Here is a 7,785-nt window from a genome sequence, read left to right as displayed (position 1 = left end):
AGAGGAGTGGGATTCCAGACAGCCAGGAGTACTTTGCAGCGACCAGCCTCCCTCCCTGGAATCAAGCTGGCTGGGGTGGTGGGAGGGTCTCTGCTCACTTGAAGAGGTGTCAGTGTAGGTTTTTTGGTTTTTTTTTTTTTTTTTTTAGTATTTGTAAAGTATCTGGTTGGCATGTTGGACTGAAATCTGTAGGAACTGCAAATGCACAGGGTAATTCTACCCTTGCTGCGTGTGGGCGGTGGGGCTGGTGGGGCTGGTGGTGGGGGCGAGGGACTGTCATGGTACAGGCAGATAAGAAGGATGAGAGGGAACCAAGATTAGCCAGGTGACAGTGCAGAGAATGCCTGTCACCTGTGGACACCCACCTTCTTCAGTCCTGCTCCCACCAGTGTGGGGGTGGGAAGCTGCTCCCTAGCTATAAGGACTGGCTTCACATTTCTGACCCGACTCTCCATTGATTCACAGGCTACCTCTCCTGCAGCCGCTAGAAGGAGGTTCTCTGGATGATTCTTTTCAACACTGTGAGTCAGTGGCAAGCAGCCACCTTCTAAGGCCCCAGGCCATTCCTTTCATCTTAATTGCAACCAATATCCTGCTTAGAAGTTCATCACCATCCTTAAAGGAACAGCTATTCCTGATCCCACTCTTCTTTGATGAGGAGAGGAAAGCTTTTACATACTGAAGTTCAGAGAAGTCAGTCTGGTTATATATGAGTCAACTTGAACTTTATGTTAGCTAAAACAGCCTGCATTATACACCTGCTTTAACCATTAAAGAGTGCAAGGACTTCCCTGGTGGTCCAGTGGCTAACACTCCATTCTCCCAACGCAGGGGGCACGGCTTCAATCCCTGGTCAGGGAACTAGAGCCCACATGCCGCAACTAAGAGTTCACATGCTATAGCCAAAGATTCCGCATGCCGAAACTAAAGGGAAGATCCCACACTCCAAAATTAGAAGATCCCATATGCTGCAACCAAGACCCGATGTGCATGCTCAGTCACTTCAGTCGTGTCTGACTCTTTGGGACCCCATGGACTGTAGCCTGCCAGGCCCCTCTGTCCATAGGATTCTCCAGGCAAAAATATAGGATCTTCACCCAGGGATCGAACCACATCTCCTGCATTTCAGGCAGATTCTTTACTGCTGAGTCACTTGGGGAAGCCCAAGACCCAGCACAGCCAAATAAATAAATGTTAAAAAATCATAATAATAAAGAAAGAAAAGGTGTACTGACCAGAAGCAAAGAATGTCTATGTTAAAAATAAGGATGAAATGCCTCCCCTTATTCGGACGGCAATGCTGGGACTCCTTCCATTGCCGGGCCAGCCGGAAGATTTCAGCGAGCAACACGACGCGTTCCTTTAGGCTAAGAAATAAGGAGACAGAACAGATGGGGTCGAGAGGATCGCTGCAGTCAACGATGATTCTTTATTTCTCAGGGTTACATATATACTAAACCAAGAAGAGAAGCATCCCAAAGAAAATTCTTCCCCATGTACATCATCTTTAAGATAACAATCACCAGAGCTCTCTCCTGGCGCCAAAGGCATCCTACTTATCTTAAGGGCAGTCGTGCAAAGCCATCTATCTGCACCTTGTGTGCATTCAAGGCTCACTAATGGTCTGTTAGGAGTTAACTTGGATAGTAAATTTCAGAGGGGTGGCGGGACAGAGAGCTATGTCTGCGAACAGACCCTCGATAATCAATCAAGGCAGCTCCCAGAGTCAGCTCTTTCAAGCCGCTCCCCGCATTCCATGACAAGACTCCTTCCTGGTTCCAAAGGCCATACTGATCTGCTGGTCTGTTTTAGTTGTTTGGTTTTTTTTTTTTTTCTCTCTTGGCTTCTGGCATCTTAGCTTCCTGACCAGGGACTGAACCCAGGCCTCTACGGTGAAAGTGCTGAGTCATAATCACTGGACTGCGGAGAAGTCCCAGATACTTAACTGTGTTTTTGGAAACTCTGATGGAATGGACCCCTGTCAGGTTTGACCGCTGTTCTGACAAGACACAAAACTGTGCTGAAAACACTGCTTCTACAGAGCAGGTCCTGAGAGCCACTCAGAGGCCTTCTCCTGGGCCACAGCCCTCAGTTCAGTTTAGTTCAGTCGTGTCCAACTCTTTGCGACCCCATGAATCGCAGCACGCCAGGCCTCCCTGTTCATCACCACCTCCCGGAGTTTACCCAAACTCATGTCCATCGAGTTGGTGATGCCATCCAGCCATCTCATCCTCTGTCGTTCCCTTCTCCTCCTGCCCCCAATCCCTTCCAGCATGAGGGTCTTTTCCAATGAGTCAACTCTTCGCATGAGGCGGCCAAAGTACTGGAGCTTCAGTTTCAGCATCAGTCCTTCCAATGAACACCCAGGACTGATCTCCTTTAGGATGGACTGGTTGGATCTCCTTGCAGTCCAAGGGACTCTAAAGAGTCTTCTCCAACACCACAGTTCAAAAGCATCAATTCTTCGGCGCTCAGTTTTCTTCACAGTCCAACTCTCACATCCATACATGACCACTGGAAAAACCATAGCCTTGACTTGACAGACCTTTGTTGGCAAAGTAATTTCTCTGCTTTTTATTTTTTTAATTAATTAATTATTAATTAATTAATTTGTCTCTGCTTTTTTTTTTTTTGTCTCTGCTTTTTAATGTGCTATCTAGGTTGGCCATAACCTTCCTTCCAAGGAGTAAGCGTCTTTTAATTTCATGGCTGCAGTCACCATCTGCAGTGATTTTGGAGCCCTCAGCTCGTCTCAAATAAAACCCTTTTGTATTCCTATTATAGACTGTTTATCACCTATTTGCACTGACAAGGCTTATGCTTCAACCACCTTCAAGGCTTTGTGTCACCAGCAAAGCCCATAAACAGTTTTGGAGAAATAAAAATAGAATATGGGTAATAAAATAAAAGTCTTACCTTGTTTCTCCTCTGTACTGAGTCTGGTCTCTCCAGCTCATTGGGGGCTGCATGCAGAGGCCTCACACCCGTGTCTTCGGCCCAGAGCTCCCTGCGGAGCATGGTTGCCCTGGCACCTCAGCTCCAGGCGGTAAAAAGCCCGGCTGGACACTCAATCCAACATGGCGGCAGTGAGCCGTGTGCAGTCTGCGCACAGCACTCGATCCAAGATGGCGGCAGTGAGCCGTGTGCAGAGTCGCTGTGCTGGGCACTGCAGACCTGCGTGGTAAACAGAGAACCTCGCCCCCTCCCCGCCCTGGACACCCTATGAAGCAGCCCTACCATCACCTGACTGGCATGTCAGAAAATCTTGTCCTCTCCACCCTCTGGCCCGAGGAAAAAAATCCTCCTTTGGTTCTGAACAGAGATGGGTCTTTTATTAGCTCAAAGGACCCTTTTTGGGCCAGACTGGGGAGGGTTGGTGACAACTGGTCAATCTCATTGCCTTAAGTTTTCTTGTCTTGGGCTTCACTGGTACCCCTGCAATTTACAGTTTTAAGAGAAGTCAGGCTGCCAGCCTGGAAATCAGTGGGCAGGGAGAGCCTACTTCCTTTTTTTTTTTTAAAGAAATTTTGATGTGGACGATTTTTAAAGTCTTTATTGAATTTGTTACAACATTGCTTCTATTTCGTGTTTTGGTTTTTTGACTTCAAGGCATGTGGGATCTTAGCTTCCCAACCAGAGATCAAACCCATACCCACTGCATTGAAAGGTGAAGTCTCAACTACAGGATCACCAGGGAAATCCTTAGAGAGCCTACTTCTAATGTTTTTTTTTTTTTTTTTTTTTTTAAATTTATTTTTTGCTGTACTGCATGGCATGTGGGATCTTCATTCCCCAACCAGGGATTGAATTCATGCCCCCTACAGTGGAAGTGTAGAGTCTTAACCACTGGACTGCCAGGGAATTCTCTAATGTTTTATTTCTTAACAACAAAACAAGAAATCAGGCAAGTTTGGAGGGTTAAGAGTGAACAAGACAGAGTAAATACTGGCATTGGTTACATTCTTCACTATAGTTTTCAATAGAGGTTTTTAATTAAAATAATACAAAGTGTTACTACTTCAGTTGTGTTCAAGTTTTTGCAACCCAGTGGACTGTAGCCCACCAGGCTCATCTGTCCATGAAATTCTCCAGGCAAGAATGCTGGAGTGGGTTGCCTTTCGCTTCTCCAGGGAATCTTCCTGAGACAGGGATCAAACCCAGGTCTCCTGCAGTTCAGGCAGATTGTTTACTGTCCCAGCCACCAGGGAAGCCCTAATGCAAAAGGGACTATAAAAGATGTATGTGTGGCAGGGGCGGCTAGGTTAGAAAGTAAAGTCTGAAAAAGCTGAACAGAGTGAAAAGTTGCGAGGTGGGGGGGAAATCCTTAACTCCTTATTTCACCCAAAGGAAACTTTAAACATTAATAATTTGTACCTCTGATACTAGAGTAATTCATATTAATTATGTTCACCTTTTGTTTTTATAAAAGAAATATATTTCCATGGCACTAAAAAATTCAAACAGCTTAGAAGGATTTAAATGAAAACAAATCATGCAATTGTTGGAGCAGGAAAATCATATTCTTTAAATTTCTAATATAATTACTGATCTTTATCTGCTTATTTTACCAGTGACTGACAGACATATGTTACATCATCACATTATGATTGAGCTTTTATTTCTTTTCTCAGCTTTGACAGTTGTTGCTTTATGTATTTTGAGTTATATTATTAAGTGAATTTCAAAGTCAGAATTTTTATCTTTCTGGTTGATTAACCCTTCAGTCATTATGAATTTTGCTCTTCAATTCTAGTGATGCTTCCTGGCTTAAAATCTCTTTTTAAATTTTTTTTTTATTTTATTTTTTAAAAAATCTCTTTTGTCTGATATTAATATCAAGACACCAACTTTCTTTTGATTAATGTTTACACTGTATATCTTTTCCCCATACTCTTACTTTCTATTTTTTTTGTGTGTCCTTAAACTTCATCTCTTTTAAACAGAATAATTTTTCAAAAATCCAGTTTGACAATCTTTGTCTTTGACTTGAAGTATTTATTCCATTTATACCACATGTAAATATAGATGTATTTGGGTATCAATCCACCTTCTTCCTATTTTTCTACTTGTCCAACCCTAATCTATGCTTCTTTTTCTTACCTCTTTTTACAAAAAACCTGAGTGTCCATCATTAAATGACTGGTTGAATATACTACAATACATCCAAACACCAAAGTCATGTGTAACTGTGAAAGGAAGGATGAAACCATCTTTGTGATTTCTAGAGTATATGTTTATGTGGAAGAGGTGGAGAGACGTGTGTATACTAGGTTACAGTGTATCTAAGAAAGGGTGTTGACCCTTGAACAACATGGCTTTGAGCTGTCTGTCCACTTACATGTGGATTTGTTTTTTCAGTAAGTATGAACTATAGTACTGTATGACCTGTGGTTGGTTGAATAAGCAGATGCTGAACAGAGGGGAGGAAGGGACCTTACACGTCACACTGCTGGGCAATCGTTGCTCCTAACCCCCCCCCCACATCATTCAAGGGTCAATATATTTTCTCAAATTTTTTTTAAAATAGAAGAATAAACTACAACCTTTTAAAATGGTTAGCTTTGGAGGAGGGAGAAAACTGGGTAGACAGGACAGGGATAAAAGTTGGATTTCTCAAAGTACTTTGTTCTACAGATTTTACATAATATGAAAAAACTTCACCTAATTATAACACAGAAATACAATAAAGAAAATGCAATTTTCAAATCTTGTAAAATAAAATGAAACTGTATATTAGTGTCTTAACACCACAGTCTGGATCATGAGAAATGCTACCAGAAAAAAGACCTAGTTTGTCCAAGAAATACATTGACAGAAATAAAAGAGAAATGTCAGAGAAATTTACAGATTGAAAAAGACTTAGGAAGCATCAATTAACTTCAAAGTGTGCAACTCTCCTGGATCTTGAATCAAATAAACAGACTGTAAGAACGCAAAAAAAAAAAAAAAAAAAAAAAAAATTACACCAAACAGGGAAATCTAAGCATTCAATTGCTTTTTGATAATATTAAGAAAAAAATTTAAATGCAACAAATCTATGTCACTGTGTTTAAAAAGTCATCTTTAAAAATGTACACTGAAATGTTTGCAGGTAAATAATATGATGCTGAGACTTGTTCCAAAATAACAGGTGAGTGTCAGTGGTGGACTGTAGACCGGAAGCAAGGCCGGCTGGCTGTCCAGGCAGGTGGACATGTACGTGAGGGTCACCGGGAGAGAGAAGAGGCTGCGGCACTCTTGGAAGGATGCGATGGCAACGGCTATAAAGGGCTGTTTGGATAGCCTCGTCACCGAGCCGAAGCTTGCAGATGTCCGAGCGCGCGCCCCGGTGGCGCGGGGACGCCCCCTCCCTTCAGCTCTCCAGCCTGGCCGGGAGCGCGCCGGCAGGTGGTCGCGAGCCGAGGGGCAGAGTCACCGTGATCGGCGGTGCGCCTGCGTAGCGAGGCTCTGCCCGCGTATCTCAGGAACGCCCATGCGCCTGGCCCCGCCTAGCATCCCAGAATCCCCTTCAGGCCGGAAGCTGGGCTTCCGCCTGGGACTGATGGGGCTCCTGCTCTCGGGGGCCAGGGAAGGCGGCTCTGGTCCGAGCCCCTCCCTGCAGGAGGTGAGCTTGGCCTCTGGTAGTTCGCTCCCCTCAGTCTGATGGCGGCCAACCGGGACGGGCGAGGGTCACCCGCCACTGAATGAACTGCAGCGCTCGGGGCGGGCGGAAGGTGGGCTTAAAGCAGAGGGGGCTTACTTAGCGTTCTCAGAGCGGGAGAGGGGCACTCAGTGCCGAGGAGCCAACTCCCTGTGGCCTGTGGGAGATAATTGAGAGGTGCAGGATCAGGGGTGGGGTGAACACTTACCTGGCTACGAAATAATCTAAACAAGAGTTGTTGAAAGGCTGTGAGGATGTAGAAGAATGAACTGTGTAATATGAAGAGGTAAAACCCAAACCTGATGGTCCAGGCAGTCACTGACCACATGGCTCTGAAACGTGGGAAAGATCTGGATGAGAGAACAGAATTGGAGGAGAGGGGAGTGCATCATTTGCTAGGCAATTCTCATATAAAGATTTGAATTTAAAAGACTCTAGGGGAGGGCAGACAAAAAACTTAAAAAGTGCTGTAATCTCATCAAGTGCTGACCAGTACTTTGCCAACAGAGGTCCGTCTAGTCAAAGCTACGGTTTTTCCAGTAGTCATGTATGGATGTGAGAGTTGGACTATAAAGAAAACTGAACACCGAAGAATTGATGCTTTTGAATTATGGTGTTGGAGAAGACTCTTGACAGTAACTTGGACAGCAAGGCGATCCAACCAGTCCATCCTAAAGGAAATCAGTCCTGAATATTCATTGGAAGGACTGATGCTGAAGTTGAAACTCCAATACTTTGGCCACCTGATGTGAAGAACTGACTCATTTGAAAAGACCCTGATGCTGGGAAAGACTGAAGGCAAGAGGAGAAGGGGACAACAAAGGATGAGATGGTTGGATGGCATCACCAACTCAATGGGAGTTGGTGATGGACTGGGAAGTCTGGCATGCTGCAGTCCACGGGGTTGCAAAGAGTCGGACATGACTGAGCAACTGAACTGAATCTCATCAAAATAACGTAATTTTATAAAATTGTAGGTACATGCTTTTTGTATTCTGAGTTTTCATTTAACATTCTTTTAACATTTGAGTTCTTAAAGAATTCTGAGTTTTCATTTTAACATTCATTTAACATTGAGTTCTTAAATAAAGAACTCAACCTAGTGCTGGAGCCAAGGGTTCCAATCCTTGTTCCCTCACTGGGTG

This window comes from Cervus elaphus, chromosome 5 (assembly GCF_910594005.1).
Source record: "Cervus elaphus chromosome 5, mCerEla1.1, whole genome shotgun sequence".
Classification (NCBI taxonomy): domain Eukaryota; kingdom Metazoa; phylum Chordata; class Mammalia; order Artiodactyla; family Cervidae; genus Cervus; species Cervus elaphus.
The sequence above is the reverse complement of the archived record's forward strand: the minus strand, read 5'-3'. Positions refer to the sequence as shown.